This window comes from Mytilus edulis, chromosome 9, assembly GCF_963676685.1.
Source record: "Mytilus edulis chromosome 9, xbMytEdul2.2, whole genome shotgun sequence".
Taxonomy (NCBI): Eukaryota; Metazoa; Mollusca; class Bivalvia; order Mytilida; family Mytilidae; genus Mytilus; species Mytilus edulis.
In genome coordinates, this window is record NC_092352.1 from 42,105,469 (window position 1) to 42,123,488 (window position 18,020).

An 18,020-nucleotide genomic window follows, 5' to 3' on the forward strand; every position below is an offset into this window, starting at 1 on the left:
ATTGAATATTTCAAGAAAAGTTAACAGCTAACAAAACAGATGAAAATAGAGTAATTTAATATCTTAGGAAATACTTAAAATCGAGAATGGATCATAGCGTTATATAATAAAAAAAATTAACTAACTTATGAGTTGATACAATGATTTTAACCAATATAACATGACATTGACCCTCGGTTGAAATGATGCAGAAGTTTTACTCCAACTGTGTTGCCAAGTCAAATTGCAGTGAACGTACATTTATTCGTTACATGCAGTCATTGACTATATAAGGTTGAAATACAAAGTGTTTCATAATGTTATAATTTTCAATTTAGGAAAATAGTCAATATTAAGATGAGCAGTCGTTGTGTAAAAGTAAAAATAAAACTTCGTATACATGTGGAGATAATATTATTTCAAGATGTCGTATTTTCTTCATAATTGATTTAGAGCTAGTTTCAACCTTTGCGTCTTAGTTTCAAAATTACTTTATTAAGGTAGCACAATACAAAGATTTTCTTAACTTCCGATCTCCAACCTTTAAAATGCTGTTACTTTATCAAAACTGCATATTAATTAATAAAAGAGGTATACATAGATAGATAAAAGATAATCTTTTAAATAAATGAAATATTTGTGATATGCAATCATTATGTAACCAATTATTATGCAATTAATGACAAAATCTTGGTCAGTTCACTTGAATGAATTTAGATCTTACATCTCTTTAACTATACAGGAAATTTTAGCAAAATCTTAATCAACACAACAGGAGCTACGAAAGAGTGTCTCAAATTATCGCTATTGTATTCCATTCTCTCATTAATCTGTAATTAGTGTAAACATCCTTACCACATAAAAGTAGATAATGTTTGATTAGGTGTAAAATTTTATCTTCACATTCTATCCCATATCTACCCTTTTGTAGACAATGGCTCTAGGAACAACATATAATAAAGTTGACCCTCCTGATTATCCATGAAGAAGCTAATTTCAATTGAAAATGGAAATTTTATGTAAATTGTGGAGATACTGTTACCATTATAATTGCTTACATAATTGTTATATAATACGAACATTGAATTAATTTGAAAGAGTAATCTGTTAGCTATCCATAAATATCACTTTTATAAATTTTTAAGCTTTATAAAGAAAGTTATAGCGAATTAAAATTGGGGAATCGGAGGTATAAAATCTTTGTATTGTGCTACCTTAATTATGATCCAATCACTACTGCGTATTTGCAAAATCTTGGTTCTTGTGAGTTATTAATCCTGGTACCTTTGATAACTATTGGTATTTCAGAAACTTTATCAATCTTCTGTGGATGTATGCCAGCTTTCTGACGGGCTTTATTGCAGTGAATTATAGTTTTACGGTACATTCTAATGTACAATGGGTATAAAAATATTCGAATCCTGGATGTGCCGCAAAGCATTCCTATTTAGTGAGCGTGACTCATGAAATATGATAGTAATGCATTCCATTTGCTATTTTCTATCAAAGACAGTAACCTGTGTTAATTAACCTATCTTAAGACTAATTTTAGTTATTTTTTGTTTAATTTAAGAACTGTAATTTTTCAAGAACTGCTCTAAAAGAGAAAGGGTCTCAATGATATTTTTTGGATCTTTATTTTGCGGAAGTACTATACTTGCGTTTAACAGAAAACGGGAAATAATGTTTTTTTTTATCCCGGAATTCGAGATTCAGCGTAAATTTTTTGGGAATTTGGGTGGCAACCCTCTTTACTCTCAGGGTTAAAACATTGAAATTACTAAAAAGACATTATCGTAAATTACAATGTTGTTCAACATCAGTTTGCTTTTATGTTTGGTTATTTTCTTTTGTTAGGACTGTGAAATACTTTTTCAAAATAATATTGATTACGAAAAAGGGGTTTTAACAGGTGAAACGAAGTTCAATGAATAACCCATAGGCCTTCAAATGTAAGTTCTCTGATCTCATATTTATTTTACCGTTGTTTATTTATATGTCATTAGGTTTCTTTTGGAGAGTTGTTTCATTGGACATTATATCACATCTTCTTATTTTGATATGTAGGTATGAAATGCATTTATAAATTGTTGCTGCTGTCCTTGTTTAAAAGAGAATTTACTGAACGGAATTCGAATTTGTCTTCTTCTGTGTCTAGGAATTTATCCAGAACGTCAGAACACATAGTTATTTGTTCTGAAATCAAATAAATGTATACATTCCTGGCTTTCAACAGTGAAACGAACGAAATTAAGAAAGAGTTATTTTTAAATACATATCATTTAAAGTAATCTCGCGATACTTATTTTTTCTTCTTACAGAAGTTCTTATCTCGATGTGGTTGCATCTGCATCGTGTTTGCAATTTTCATTGCAGTAGGTGTTGAAGGTATGTTCTGATCAGTAATACAGCTGATGCATTGATGTCTATGTACAACGTATGGTAATGTTTCTGAATTTCATTCAGGTTTTAAATCTTATCAACAAAATGCCATGCTTTTTACTCTGATTTTCTCCAAACATTTGTGAAAGTATAGGGTTAAATTACAAACAAGCTTAAGGTACTTGTAGCAGATATGTTCTCGAAAGACTAAGGTATTGACATAATTCATATATTTAAATCTGCATTGTTTAATTTTGTATAAATGTTAATATATTAATTGGTTAATTTTAAGATGTATCGCACATGGTATAGTATAAAAGAGACAAACATGGAAGTGAATATAACTCAAATCGTCTAAATTGTTCTAAAGATAGAAAAGGTGTGACAAAATGGTTAACATCCACTGCCAAACCATTAAGACGTTTGCATTGTTCACATAACTTGTTAACGTCAAATTTAGAATCAAAAGATTTGTTGAGAAATTGAGCAAAATAAATTGTGAAATATCAATTTCATTCCTTCGTTTCAATAATTAGGTCTTTCCACTTTTCCGTGGAAAGACCTATTGGTTTTCTTCTGATTATTAGGTCTTTCCACTTTTCCGTGGAAAGACCTATTGGTTTTCTTCTGATTATTATTTTTTTTCTTCCGCCTAATTTTCTTTCCCTCGCTAACTTTTTGTTTCACAAGATGTCACTTAGATATTTTGTATATGATATCGAAGAGTTAATACGCTTTTGAAACTGACACCGCGTAACTAAAATCTTTTCCATGTAAGAGTTATCTCCCCGAACACTGTTTTTCTTGTTATCGCGTAATCTTCATAACCGTATAAGAAACCGACAAATTTATTTTTGCAAATTGCTCATTACATCTTCAGGATGTGCTGTTTTATTTTGAACGAAGCCGTATAGAGATTCCATATGAGAGTTATTTCCCCTTTTGTATTTGAAGTTTTGAAATGTATTTTAAACTGGAAAACCATAAGTGATAGAGACCTAGGGTCTTTTGATTTGAGATCCTTGGTCCAAAAAAATGAAAATTAGGTCAAGGTCAAAGGTCAAGGTCATATTCTAAATTTTGATTTTGGCTTATTTTCACTCATTTTCATTAACCTTATCAGATATCGACACATTATTTTTACTAAATTGTTAGTTGCGACATGTCGTAACATAATAATTTTGGTTGAAAGGGTGCGTAGACAATAAATGGGAGTTTTAGCCCCTACCACATCTAAAATTATGCGTAAAGTGATATTACTTATTAACCATACATATTAGAGACCTAGGGTCTTTTGATTTGAGATCCTCAGTTTGTGACCTTGAAATTGAGGCCTTGAAATTGAGGTCAAGGTCATAGGTAAATTTGGCGTTTTAGATTATGACCTTTGGTTAAAATTCATATCTATACATCATAAAGCCATAGGAACTGACATTTTAGACTGATTTTTAATATTTTAATATCAAAATAGATATTTACTGGTGGAAAGACCTTCAATTGTTCTCTGAACAATTGGTTTTTAATTATTATTATTTTTTTTCTTCCGCCAACTTTTTGTTCCTCCGCAATTTTTTTGTTTCGCAAGATGTCGCTTAGACATATGGTATATGATATCGAACAGTTATTACGCTTTTGTAACTGACACCGTGTAACCAAAATCTTTCCCATATAAGAGTTATCTCCCCGAACACTGTTTTTCTTGTTATCGCGTAATCTTCACAACCGTATAAGAAACCGACAAATTTATTTTTGCAAATTGCTCATTACATCTTCAGGATGTGCTGTTTTATTTTGACCGAAGCCGTATAGAGATTCCATATGAGAGTTATTTCCCCTTTTGTATTTGAAATTTTGAAATGTATTTTAAACTGGAAAACCATAAGTGATAGATACCTAGGGTCTTTTGATTTGAGATCCTTGGTCCAAAAAAATGAAAATTAGGTCAAGGTCAAAGGTAAAGGTCATAATCTAAATTTTCATTTTGGCTTATTTTCACTCATTTTCATTAACCTTATCAGAAATCGACAAATTATTTTTACTAAATTGTTAGTTGCGACATGTCGTAACATAATAATTTTGGTTGAAAGGGTGCGTAGACCATAAATGGGAGTTTTAGCCCCTACCACATCTAAAATTATGCGTAAAGTGATATTACTTATTAACCATACATATTAGAGACCTAGGGTCTTTTGATTTGAGATCCTCAGTTTGTGACCTTGAAATTGAGGTCAAGGTCATAGTTAAATTTGGCGTTTTAGATTATGACCTTTGGATAAAATTCATATCTATACATCATAAAGCCATAGGAACTGACATTTTAGACTGATTTTTAATATTTTAATATTAAAATAGATATTTACTGGTGGAAAGACCTTCAATTGTTCTCTGAACAATTGGTTTTTAATTTTGCTTGTTTTTGTGTTAATAATTATAATTCACAAATGTTACTTCATCTCTCCTGCATTAAATATACATTAGAATTCAATATAACCAAATTTTGATTTTTTAGTAAGATACAAAATAAATTTTGTAGTCCTTTTTTTTTTGCACTGTGTTCTAATCCCTATCCCGTCATCTTTCTAGTATCTTGCCCTGTTCGAAGAATTTCTCATAAACTGGAAGTCATATGTTATTAAGGTCTAACTTATGTTACCCTTATAAGCAGAGTGTTTGAAAAATAATTTTGGTTTCGCACGTGAGTCATGCAGGAGTAGTACTGAGCGGAATAATAAGCGGAAGTAAAATTTTATGTAAAGCCTGGCGTCCGTTTGGCCTTGCAAAATGTTGCAGTAAGCACCCATGTTCGGTCGGAATTGGAAATCGTTTGGCTGTGTAGGATGCTTAAATACGCATCGACGTTGTGTCGGAATGAGACTTTTACTCAGTTGTTTCATGTCAGGCTTTTCCACGCTCTGTTTCCGCGTTAAAGCCAGACAGACATATTGAAAACATTAAATTGTGTAATTAAATAAATAGTTTATGGCAAACAGGTTTGGAATTTATTTTCTTATCATCTATATTAAACTATCATATATACTATCAAAATTATTTTGTATGTTAAATATTCGGGTTGTTTTTTTAACACAAAAACATCATATATTATAATTGATACATGCGCTACCTTTATGAGCGCTCTTAGATACAGTGAACGTTAAGCTTAAAGTCATATGGAACGAGTGAGTGGTGAAAAATAATGTTTATCCAATTCTTGAACCAATACATGTATATATCGTAAACTTAGTCCTCTGTGCACGATTTTATCATCTTTTACTCAAATATATCGTACAATCGTCAATTTTTTTCTCTCTGTCTGTTATGATTTAACAAATATGGCTGCTCATTAAATGCCGTGTTATGAAGCCGAAGTTTACCGATTGTCATCTTATAGTAAACAAATAACAAAAAGCATGGGTATTTAGCACGTGTTTAAGATGTATAATTAGATATTTGTTTATTTTAATGACAGATACATGCGTATTGCGATCACCGGATTTTTACGAGGAGGGTCACGCTCAGGTCACTATGAATACGGAAAATATGTCGATGAATTGCTTCCTGGAAGCAAGCAATTGAATATAAGTAAACTTCTTCTAACTGTGGAAAAACTAAAGATTTTTTCTCAGAAAAAAGTATATGTACATAAGTTGTGAAATGAAAACTATCCATTTAGTTATAAAAAACATATATATATATTTTTTTAATTTGAGGTTTCTTATGACTCAACAAAATAAATAGAGTGAGAGAGAGATTTCAGGATTTTGAAATCTTTTCTACTCAGAACAACAAATGTTAAGCCGACATTAGAAAACATCACTGCTGAATGTATCACGTTTTTGAATTATTACACAAATGACTTTTTACCAAAATACCAGAGAAAACTCAGTTACACAGTCGTACTCAAACGTTACAAGTAATGAATAAAAAAAAACCAAACAAATCGTATTTATTACAGAGACAAAAGACATTTCTGTGCAATGGGCTTGTTTATATTAAACAGTTTGTAATCTATGGTACGCAAAATGATCTGAAAAAAGCCACAAAGGCAGAACAAAGTGGAAATAAATTATGTTGCATTGAGTTAGTGTTTTTTTCTATTTCCTGTACCGATACTGTATGCAAACTTGGTCATGTGAACACCTCATTTATCTGTGAATTCCGTGCAATACATTATACTCAATAAACGACTTAAACAATTCTGAGTGAATTGTTATATTTAACAAAACCGGGTTTAACCCACCTTTGTTTTGTTAAAATGTCCTGTACCAAGTCAGGAAAATGGCCATTGTTATATTATAGTTCGTTTCTGTGTATGTTACATTTTAGTTTTGTGTTTCTGTTGTGTTGTATATCTCCTCTTATATTTGATGTTTTTCTCTAAGTTTCAGTTTGTTACCCGGATTTGTCTTTTTTTCAATCGATTTATGAATTTCGAACAGTGGTATACTATTGTTATGGTATTTTTTTAGGAGTAGCTTACGGTGCCAACTGTACAGGCAAAGGCACTGGGAATTGCACAGAAAAGAATAATACAGTTTGTAACAGCACCTGTAAATGTGCTACCAATTCATTCCGAAAAAGTACTCCAGAATGTGCAAAAAGTAAGAGCTATTTATCAACATTGTTTGCTAACTTTACTGTATGATTTACACGTGTTCCTGATTATCTCCTGCTTTTCTTTTATTTGAATAACTTTCATTATTAAGACATTCCATGACAATTAATGATGAAAAAAAACCAACAATTTTTTAAAAGATTATAATGATATAACAAATATACATTTAAAAGCTTCCACGGGGGAGTGATCGCTTCATTTTTGTTAAATCAATTATACCCAAATACTTTCCGTTGACAACAATAACAGTTAGTTTGAATAATAACAGTTCAATTCAATTAATTTCAAACTTAAATGAAATTTTGACAATTGTTTCGTGACAATCAAAGAAAAGACAAACGTAACGTGGATCGTCAAGCTGCATCGATGTCAATTGTTGACAATTTTGATAGAATTTCACTTCTATAACGTGGTAAATACAACATTAAAATCGCAGGGGTCTCACTAAGTCTTGGCCTCATCAAAATCTGTCTGGACTTATAATTTTTAAAACTTTCATAACGTCCGAAAATGCATCCCAAATTGTAAAATGTTGTATCAGCTGAGCACAATTAACATTATTTTATAACAAAAGTTAAAAGTTAATTTATATTTGACGTCATTTTATTGCTCTATTTTGTTATGGAGACTGGATTTATATTATATATCAATAAAAAGTTCATCTTTTCACTGGTGGACCTTTTTTGTTTATGGCCAAAAATTACGAGTCCCTTGAGTTATTTAACAAAGGTATTCTCCCCTGGTTTGGATAACACATCGAAGTTCCATTCTAACGTGTAAAAGTTTTTTTTTTACAGAATAAATAGAACATAAATACATAATGACTCGATTGAACTTCATTCTCATAAGTAATATTATAGTGAGCTTGTTTAAAATAGAGAAACAATTATTGTCGTATTTTGTTATTGAAAAAACAATCCAATTCAGATCCTAAATTAAGTGTCGGAAGCAGTGTTAAAAAAATGGCCGTCAAAGGACTTTTTTAAAATAAAATTCGCTTATGAATATACTAACTTCAAATATGTAAAATGAATCCCGAAACAAGCACCTAACAATCGCCAGTCATTAATTGGAATTAGTCAGTACTCACCAAAATATACTCAACATATAATTGATATTTCTGCAAGTTTGTTTAAACAATTTATCTTAGTGTCTTTGTAGGCCACAAACTATAGGACCCGGTTATTTCTAAAAATGTGTTTTTTATTGGACGAGGTGCTTTAATGATTTAGTAAATATTCTATAATATTTAAACAGATTTGCACTAATCTAATAACGATTTCCTTTTATCCGTACGACGTAACAAGAGCTATATCTATAAATGATGCCCCTCAAAAGACAACTTTCGAGTTCGATGCATTTCCGTCAAAAACTCTGGTTTTAGTGAACATGATTCGTGCGTTTAGGGCATCGTCACTTCCGTACCAATGTTTAGCGAGTGGTTGGAAAACTATAATGATATTGCACGAATTATTCGGGAAACTAGATTTTCATAATTGACAATCAGCACTGCTGTCATTAGGAAATGTAATTAAGGGGTTAGGGTAGGCCTTTGTAACACCAAAATTTCCCTCTCGTTTATTTTTTCTTATATTTACATCATTGAAAAGGTAGGGGTCCATTCATCATCTGCCAAAGTCTTAAGGATATTCACCGTTTCATTTTATCTTTAGGGTATATTGAATATAACCAGTTTTGGGGTACCCTAAAAAACGGTCGAAAACACTAGTAGGTAAAAATCATTGAGTTTTTTGCATATGTTGTCATTAGAAATATCCGACTGTTAAATTGCATAGAAGAGACTTATTTTAAAGTAAATCTGAAACATCATGGTAATACAAATAGCCTGAATGTAAAAAAAAACCCGTTTTTAATAATCAATACGGTTAAAAGTCTGGCCAGCTGTAATGATACATTTTTTTTCAAATTTAGCCAGAACAAAATTTTTGTCGTTTAATTCCTGTAAAAAATTGTTTGAACATTTATTGGTTATTTATCTTTAAATTTACAAAATTTTATCGAATTTGACCCTTTGAAATTTTCAAAATTTTTCAACAAGTTGGCTAACAAGGAACACGAAAAAAGTAGAATTTTTGGACTAAATTTATTTTCCCCATACAAAACCTCCTACAGACTGTCTTTACATTCTTTTTCAAAAGTGAAATAGTCAAAGGAGTACTGTCCCAATGTTAATTGTAATTAGTATGGAACGAGTATCCTTGGGAAGAGTTGACATAATTTTTTATCACAACTATTTATTTGTTTCTCTCCCCAGACTACAAAATGCCCCTGGTATCATATCAGACGCTATCAGAGTTCACTGTTTTGACAGTCTGTCACTATCTAAGTACTATCTTTTTGTTAATGTAAATTATCTATTAGCATGAGCTTGTACTAGGATTGATATTCATATCTTCTAGAATATAGCCTTTTATATTCGGCAAAAAAAACCAACAAACAGAAAGTACAAACTCTGTATCAATGACTTAGCACTAAAATCATATTAATTCATTATTTGATTCATATGTTGAAATCGGATTTCCAAAAGATTTTTTTCTAAATGATGCCACAAGGTCCTTTAGTCAGAAAAGTAAAGTTGCTCCAGAACTCACCAGACGCAGTTCATTGTGTTTTTTTTAAGCATTTCATGTATGAATGGTAATTTTCTACCTTGTTATCGACATCATTAAAAAAAGATGTTCTTTAGTTAAATGTTTGGTGGTGTCAAACATGTACAGCTTACTGAATCTGTCTGCATCATTCTCACATCCAAATGTTAACAACATAAATGCTTCATCACTGTTTAATTTACTGCTTTGTTAAAACGCACTAATGACTTTCAATACATATGTAAGAGTTGTCTCCCATATACCAGGTCTACCCCCTTAAGTACTTACAAAACAAATATTATTTCTAGTTTATCCTGCACAGTGACGATCACTAAGACTCTAGATGAACGTAAAAAGGGCAGGGATACAGGCAATCCCCTCTATCTGTTATATGATGCTAAAAGGCAAGCATAATTGACGAGGTTTTCCCCGGTGACGGATGAACTCGAAAGTGGTCTATTCTTCTTTTCCTTAAGCAAGATGAAAACATTTAATTGTTTTGTCGCTTTTGTAGACATATTTTTTGGTATAACGTAGAATAAAGGGAAAACATGTTAAACCTGATAAAAATCATGTGCTGATTTTTCAGGATCCATTAGAATAATACTATAAAAAAGAGAACTTATAATTACTTTAAATATTTTTTAATACAGTAAATACACTATTGTTAACTTTTTACTGCAATCTTAAACATCGTTCTACCAATTAGAGGTGAAAAGAGTAGTATATTTTAGTTGTTTCGAAGTTTATTCAGAATAAAATATTTTGATTTTAGAAATTGCGCTAAAGCAGAACTGTACAGCTGGACAACCGGCTGATCAGTGTGCAGACGCTAATGCAGTATGTGATGCTACTGCATTAAAATGTCAATGCAAGTCCGCTCATTTTTTAAGTAAAACAAGTGGAGCCTGTAAACCAGGTAAGATTTATTGAAAGCATCATAGGAATAGAGTTATGGATTCTTTATAATATTTTTTTTATTGAAATATGTTCTGTGATACATGTCAACTTCTATGCCAGGGGGATATTGTTTGGTCTGTGATATTTTCAATAAATTGCCATGTGGCCAATATTTTGCCCACGGTTAATATGAAAACCCAATTGTTGTTAACCATGTACACTAATTTTGTATTGTAAAAGTTATAATCAAATAAGTAGCGTTTTTTTTTAACAAGTTAACACAGCAAATGCTGATAATAAAAGGATGTGACCACAATGCACTTACATGTGTACTCGTGCTGATCCCGAAAAAACATTGACCAATAAGAAAGATGAAATACAATCATGCAATGGTCATTAGTGAAATTTCTCTGCACTGGAAAACATGTCATCTAATTTCAACAATTCATCGTTTAATCAACTAGGACACTCTGACCCTTTGACCAGAACAAGAGACATCACCAATTTAAAGTCTAAATAGCCCACCCTTTATTTAGGTCTACGTAATAACCAATTAGAACAGAATTATCTTTTCTGCTGTCTTGAATTGATTTATTCAGCTTAATTTTCAATTAGCAAATAAAATTGGTTATTGATCATTGACGTACGTCTGAATAAAGGGAACCATAGTAAACGTTATTTATACGTCAGGGATATGGATAAATTAACTCATCAAATATGCTGATTTTATTTGCCTACAGTCAGATTGTTTTTTCTTCTTTTGATATATTGATATAATTAAACATAACTTTACTCTTTATGACAGAAAGATAATCTAATCTAACATGAGCTTGTTTCTTACAGTATGTGTTCGAAGAAGGGATTTATGAATTATTAAATAACTTTAAGACTATAGATACAATTGTATAGAACCATATTTCTTAAATACTATATACAAATTACAGTGGTTCCTGCCTTGAATGGAGCTTGCGACGTCTCGGATTCTGCATTAGACCAATGTGCTATAGCCAACTCGACATGTAGAAATGCTGGAACTGATAAATGTCTGTGTAAAACCACCCACTATGTAAAAGGAGCCGCTTGTGTTATCAGTAAGACTTGGAAATATAATTATTTAAAAACTAATTAATTGTTGTCAATTAAAATAATACCTTCATACTTTGGTTGTTGCTCTGCAAAGAAGTACTCTTTCACTGATTCAATCTTTGAACACTGAATTCTTCCAAATGCTTATTGGATACTCATGTTAAACAGCTGGAATAATATTTGTGGACGCCGCCTTCTTATGAGTGAGACATTGTTTTTGATATAAGTTTATATGGTAGTACCGTGAAACTTAGTAAACGGAAATAAAATTGCGTACTTAAAATATTTGTATAATTTTGGTCTTGAGTAGATTATATTTTAGTGTGATGTCAGTTTCAGTTGTTACAATTTTTAATTCTTATAAATTTAGTAATTGAGCAGACCGATATACAGTTCAGGGCTCAACCTGTTTAATTAATATTTCAAAATCATTTTATATCTACTTTCATATTTCTTTATTCTGTGGGCCCTTTTGATCAAATAGTTTTTCGCGTGTTTAGATTGACTTCTTCCTTTCAAAAATTTTGATCATTAAGCGTTGATGTTAGCCTTTGAGAGTCCAGAAAGCGCTTTGGAGGCAACACATGTAAATAGTTTTATTTACACATATTTTAAAAATATACGATCAATGTATTGCATTTACATAATTCATTTTGAATTTCATTCCGAATGCTTGGATATACACGTAAAATGCTCTAGCACGAGTGCATTATTTTCCTGTCCCTGTCTTAAAAAATATATAACGTAATAGTTTCAATACTATCAATAGAAGTTAACGAACACTAGATTCGACATACATATATTTGAAAACATGATAACTCCCAAATAATGAATTGAAACATATTCTTATATTTAAGGATCGATTGAGAAACTATAAATTAAAATTATTAAAGAGATATATGTATAGGGTGATGTCACTCAACAAATCACGTTGCAATGAGTGATTGCGCCTAACATATCTCAATAAACTTGAGATCAATGCTACAATCGAAACTCGAAGGTCTGATATCTTGAAATTATTCTCAATACTGATTGCAGACCTCAAACAAACAAAAATATTTTTATATCTTTTCTACTCCAGGAAAACAAATTAGCTCTCATTAATATTTGTACCTTTTGTCAATTTAAAAACCTAGTTATTGGTTTATTACAATCCAACTTATTGGTGTTGGTATGTTATAATTGAATACGGATGGGATGTCACACATCTTTGAAAAATCACTGTCACATTCACATATACTCTATATGTTTTTGTTCATTTTTAATTGCAGGAATTGTTCCAGGTGCCACTTGTGTTGCAAAACAATGTGTAACCCATGCTTCTTGTAACACTACTTCTAAATGCCAATGTGATGTAGGTTATACTGCAACACCAACCGCCAAGCCTACCATATGTGAGTTAAAGTTAAATTTGAAATACTGGTCAATGTCGACGTTACATTTAAATTTGTCACTTTAGGATCTTTGTATTACTATGATCTGCAATTTATCATTAATTTCATCGCTTAAATACAAGAAGACAATCAGGTGAATATAGTCAGTATTTCATAGCAAAAAACACTTCACTGTCATTCACGCATCCCCGATAACGCTATGTAAATGAAACGAACATCTTGCGTAAAACATTTTATACATGGTGTATGTGATGAGCTTTTGAAGTCGTCGATTCTTTTTTATGCTCCTCTAAGCTGTAATATTTCTACAGTTTTGACAAAATATGTATACTCAAAGATTTTTTTTTGCTTTGACCAAATACGTATACTCAAAGAAATTGTCTACTTTGACCAAATTGACAGGAGACAATATCACGACTACTGGTGTGGTTTAAAAGTTTTTTTATTGGACGAGTATTTCCGCTACTAAGGACGACCAATAAAATGATGGATATTTTCCCTTAGTTTTTCCTTACTAACTGCCTTGTCGATCGAGTATTTTGCGATTCATAAACAATCTTGTAGATTTTTTGCACTCATAGCCTGTGTATTAAAAATTACAAAATTTAGTTTGTTTTTTGTTTCGGCAATTTGGCAAATGAAACAAAACATATATCCGCTTTAGCGTAACTTTTATCGATGTAATAAAAAAACAAAAACAAAAAAAAAACATTGTGTTGAACTTATTTGAAATAACCTTCTGTGTTTTTCAGGCAGTGGTGCAACTAAAGTCACAACTTTGTTGTACATGTTTGTGATGCCTATTCTTTTATCCATGATGTTTCTTCTACAATAAATGTATCGTCTCGATACATTTCAGGTATAAACTTTATGTGATATTTGATTATTTTTTTATAATATCTCAGTTTAAGCTTTCAGAAAATCTATAAGGTGTTTATTGGTACCCTATATGTTTTTTTTGCTAATTTTTTTTGCTGTTTTTTTGTGTGATTAATTTCTTTAATTCATTACTGTCCAAAGCCTGGAGAAACCATTTCAATATACATTATTTGAATAATTTATAATTTTTAATTTCAGTTCAAATTGTTACATTTTTAAACATATAAATAATGTTTAAGTTCAAAACTCGAAACGATTCAATTTGTTATCACAGCATCTTACTGTTGAGTATATTTGTTAATTAGATTTCGCCTATAACAAATACATTTTGTCCGATGTTAAAGAGCGCTAATTTATTGCAATAATTCTTGCTGCCGTAAAGTCTTTTTTGTGTTGATGCGGATGAGACATCATTTGTCCAGTACTAATTAATGTACATGTTTGCTTGTTTTATTATGTCACATTGATACTTATTGTTAAAGTACAATAGTTTGAAAAACAAACTCTTAAAACTTAAGCAAAAGCAGTACATGTATACCTAATAAAACGACAAGAATATCGAAGCATTTAATATCAATAGCGCTTCATCATACTTATAAGTCAAAAAGCTACTATATAAAGAAAAACAAAAAAATGCATATGTTCGCTCACTGTATAATGATTTAAAAAGAATAATTCTGGCGAACATAACTCTCTAGCTAATATTTGTCGTATTTTCTCTTTGAAGTAATCAATTTTTCACATTCAAATGAAAAGTAAAGTACCTTTGAGAGGTGTATTTCATTTTAACTTTTAGAACACTTCTTCTTCGTTGACGTTTACAGGGAATTCTACACTGACCATAGCTGTAGTCGAGATCTCTTATACTATTCTGTGTTTTATACCGAAATATTTTGAAGTTTAAAGATAGCTGCTGATCTTAATGACAACACATGTGGGTGAATCATAAAACGTCGTGTCTGAGAATTAAATATGTAGACATTTCTATAGTTTAGTATTCATTGTAAGAGGCAACAAATTCGAAAAAAAGAACTATGTTAAAAATGTCTCGTATTCAGAGATAAAGGCAGTATTAAGTATATGTTTTATTAAGTAAGGAGGAAATTAACAAACCTACTGTCATTATCCTCACATGAGAAATGCATTCTATAACACCATTATAAACTTAACGTAATTTCCATTTGTCAATTCAAAACATGTTTTCTCCTTAAGCTTAAATCATTATACGTTTTACGTATTTTTTACATTTAATTTATATAACTAATTTTAATTATCATAACTATGGCAATGAAAGATGATTATGAACATTCGCTTTCAATGATATAGCATACTGTTTATAATGTTGTGAAATTTAATAACTATTGATACGTTCCGCATGTCAATGAAGGTTGTATTTGCAATGCAACTTGATGTACATACGTTTACGTTATATTAAAATTAAATAAAACATGTTTACCTTTTTGTGCTTTTATGAAATGTAATATATACTAAATGTAAAAAAGAAGATGTGGTATGATAGCCAATGAGACAACTGTCCACAAGAGACCAAAATGACACAGACATTAACAACTATAGGTCGCCGTACGGTCGTCAACAATGATCAAAGCGCATACCGCATAGTCAGCTATAAAAGGCCCCGATATGACAATGTAAAACAATTCAACAAGAAAACTGACGACCTTATTTATAAAAAAAATGAACGAAAAACAAATATGTAACACATAAACTAACGACAACCACTGAATTACAGGCTCTAGACTTGGGACAGGCACATACATAAATAGTGTGGCGGGGTCAAACGTGTTAGCGGGATCCCAACCCTCCCCCAACCTGGGACAGTGGTATAACAGTACAACATAAGAACGATCTATAAAAATCAGTTGAAAAAGGCTTAACTCATCAGATTGACAAAAATACAAGTAAATAGTTGAAGATTTGGTTTTAGTAAGTAACATAATGACTTACTTGACTTAATCCACTTCGTCCCAAGGGGGACATAGGGCGACTACAGTTTCTTTCAATTTCTTTCTGTCCATGGATATTCGTTTTGTTTCTTTCCAGGTCTTCCCAATTTTGCTCAGTTAAGTTGTTAGTCCCCTGCGCCAGGTGTTTTTTGACCTCCCCCTTTTTCGATGTCATTGGGGGTTCCATTCTAAGGCTTGCTTGGTAATGTTTGAGTCTTTTTTCCTGAGGGCCTGTCCGATCCACTTCCACTTTCTTGTTCTTATTATCTGAGTTGTTGGCTGTTGTTCTTCTTCATAACTCATTGTTGGATATCTTGTTTGGCCATCGGATGTTGATGATATTTCTCAAACACTTATTGACAAAAGTTTGGATAGATTTAATTGATGAAGCTGTTTCTCTCCAGGTTTCTAATCCGTATAAGAGTATTGATTTGACATTGGTGGTTAATATTCTAAGCTTTGTGCTAGTTCTTAAACCAATACTCCTCCAAACAGGTTTAAGCATGGAAAATACCTGTTGTGCTTTTGTTTTTGCTTGCCGATATACCTTCGTCTGTGCCTCCTGGTGTACTGACAATACTTCCAAGGTAATTGAATTGTTTACATCTTCAACAGAAGAGTCGTTGATCTTAAGACAATCGTGTTGGTTCGTTTTTAGCCTCATTTGATTTTGTTTTCTGGCTGTTGGTGCTGCTGTTTCAAGACTTTTGGTCTGATGTAGTGCATATTGGAAGTCATGGGATAATGTACATATGTCATAAGCAAATTCTAGGTCTTCTAGACGTGTTGTGAGAGTCCATCCAATGCCTTTCGGATCTTTGTAGTCTGTTTTCCCAACCCAGTCAACTACTATCAGGAAAAGAAGCGGAGAGAGAATACATCCTTGACATACCCCAGTTGTAACATGGAGTGGTTCGGTCACTCTTCCACAATGTATAACTTGACAGGAAAATTGGTTCTATAGCAGTTTGATCATTTTGATGATCTTGTGTGGAATTCCATAGTGTCCAAGAACATAATACCGATGTTAAAATAAAAAAGGGAAGTAAAATCTGAGCATAAATAAATACTAGAAGTACAATACCATGATCGAATGATAAAGATGACGAATAACAGTGGAAAAGAAACTACAACGAAACTTGTTGAAATAAAAAAAAATTAGGAGGATAATCATTTATATTTTTATTAGTTATACTCTTTGTCAAAACAAAGACACTACAATGAAAGACATTTCTTCCCGCGTTTTTTCCCGCTCAAATCATTAAAATAGTCATATCAAATATTGTTTGTATTTAAAAAACACATATAGAAAAAAAAAATAAAGTGTAGGTAAGCCAAAATGTATTCGAAAATATGGCATGATCTCAGGTGCTCTAGATCTGGAAGGGTAAGAAGATCCTAATCCAAATGTGTCGTTCGTTCTGTTACTCATTTTAGTACAAACCCGGTAAGAAGTTTTATTCGGTAGGTCACATTCGGGGAAAAGGGAATGGAATTGTAATAACGGCATTGTGAATATATTCGCTATCATATCTGACACAGATAGTTCAGAACATGATTGCGCCGTGAAATCTTAGAAGGAATATTTCAACTTCGCCAGTTGGAGCTCTTTTTTTTTTTGCATTTGAGTAACAGCCCTGCATGAAGGAAATCATGATAAGTAGAAAAAGAGAGAACTTTGAGAAAATTCAAATCAGAATGTCCTTAATAAAGAGCTAGATCAAAAGCTAAAAACATATCAAACGAATGAATAACAACTGTCATATTCATAACGTTGCACAAGCGTTTTTTGTGTGTAGAATGTGTAGATCAAAAATGTTTTTTTAACCAGCTAAACATCTCACTTTTTACTTGTATAACAGACGCATAAAATTTCATATTTTGACAACGATGTGTTAACAAACCAACTGACATATTTGGTACAAATGTCAAAAATAGGGATACAGCAGTCAACATTGTGTTATAATCTGAATCACTATAAAGCAAACAAAAACGAAAAGATGTATTGACAAAGCTTTTGACAAAGCTTGTTAGCAAAAACGAAAGACAAGAATACAAAAGTTTACAATAACACAATGAGACAATGACGGAATGTATAAGTAAGACTTATTAATAAACGTATTCATATACAAAGACAAATAAAAGAATAAAATGACACGTTGAGATGACAAGCAAAGTCAGTACCTATAATATATAATTCAAGACCATTGTGTCT

At 31.5% G+C, this 18,020-nt stretch overlaps 2 long non-coding RNA genes across 2 annotated transcripts; both read left to right on the forward strand.

Moving 5' to 3' along the window:
* The first annotated feature begins 2,299 nt into the window (after positions 1 to 2,299).
* LOC139488359 (uncharacterized) lies at positions 2,300 to 12,963 on the forward strand. The gene is made up of 5 exons (XR_011655994.1): positions 2,300 to 2,367; positions 6,828 to 6,959; positions 10,358 to 10,501; positions 11,427 to 11,573; positions 12,840 to 12,963. It is a non-coding gene; the product is annotated as an uncharacterized lncRNA (long non-coding RNA).
* A 751-nt stretch (positions 12,964 to 13,714) lies between these two features.
* LOC139488360 (uncharacterized) lies at positions 13,715 to 15,292 on the forward strand. The gene is made up of 2 exons (XR_011655995.1): positions 13,715 to 13,821; positions 14,666 to 15,292. It is a non-coding gene; the product is annotated as an uncharacterized lncRNA (long non-coding RNA).
* Positions 15,293 to 18,020: the final 2,728 nt, after the last annotated feature.